We start from the raw sequence: 1,531 nt of genomic DNA on the forward strand, positions 1-1,531 counted from the left end.
TTTTTTTAGCTACCTAGAGCTGTGTATATTACGCGAATCGTAATTTCACTACACAGATTAACAAACCGATAAATATAGTTTACATTTATCGGTTTAGTTATTCTGTACACCAAAATAATTGTCTATTATACGATACATACATACATATATACAGAGTCGATTCTGAAGCACTATTTCTTTAAACGTATTTGTTAATATTTTTTTAATTTTATAATTTTATGAAATTACTATTTTATGGAATATCATAAAGTAATTTTATAATATATTGACTGTTTACTTAAATCTATTAAAAAATTAGTTTATACTGATTCTTAGAATAATGATTTCGCTACGAAATTAAATTGAGTTTTTAATTTTAAATATAGGTTTAAAGATATAGCGGTTTAAAAATCGACCCCAATATAAGTTTAAATATAATTATGAATATAGACAGCTAATTACGTATTGTTAGTGGCGCTTTTATAGAAGCGAACTGATCAATTTTCGCATAAATATGCCAGCAACATTTCGTAAACACTATCAGAGAAGCTATGTAACATTTTCAAATTGCCTGTCATTCCTGTGAAAGTGTGCTTTAATGTGTTTCTATATAAAACCTATAAAGGTAAAAGAATCCCATACCAAATTTAAAATCATAATCTAAATTCTATTTTTAAATCCATCTTAACAGTATTTCATATTTAAATGTCAAACTTGTTCTAGTGCCAAGTTCAGTAATTGACATAATACACCGGTACCGGTACACTTATTAATATTAAAATTGGAATCACTTTAAACTTAAGTTCAGAGCATGTCTGAACTTTATAGTATTATTAAAGAAGTATAGATTTTTAAAATATAATGAAGAATCCTAATAACAAGCATTTCGTGGTGATTATAATTATGCAGACGATGATACTTAATTATTATTAAATTAATTATTATTTATTAAATTAATTTAACTCCATCAATCAGCTTAGGTCAAGCTCATAAACTAGTTCTAAGTAATGAGTATTTTATTACCTAGAATTATTTTTGGGCTGACATTCCCATTGTCAAACAAAGAAGGTGCGCGGCTCCATCTCTATCTTTCAACTATTAAGGTCCAGTTCATCGACGTTACAATAGTTAGTGGTTAACTAAATAGGTTTTTTAATTGTAACAGTGTTTAAACAGAAATTTTTTTACAGAAAGTTTAAAAAAAACAAAGAATTTTTTACACCTTGAGTTACGTTACTAAAGTTTTAGTAAAGACCCCTAATCTTTTCTAGCTATAAATATAGCCTACGTTACTCAGGGTTAATGCAGCTTTCTAATGGTGAATGAATTTTTGAAATCTGCAAAGTAGTTTTTGAGATTATTCATTACAAACATACACACCAAAATACAAATCTTTCCTCTTTATAATATTAGTGTAGATTTATATAAATGACCTCCCTTATATGGTAGAAAAATAGCGAATATAGTTCTATTCGCAAATGATATTTTCTTAATATTTAAATTTAAACGTACGTCATACCAGAAATTTATGTTATATAGTGCTAGACTAGCC

The sequence above is a fragment of the Galleria mellonella genome, unplaced genomic scaffold (genome assembly GCF_026898425.1).
Source record: "Galleria mellonella isolate WM207_F2 unplaced genomic scaffold, CSIRO_AGI_GalMel_v1 utg33, whole genome shotgun sequence".
In the NCBI taxonomy this organism is placed as follows: domain Eukaryota; kingdom Metazoa; phylum Arthropoda; class Insecta; order Lepidoptera; family Pyralidae; genus Galleria; species Galleria mellonella.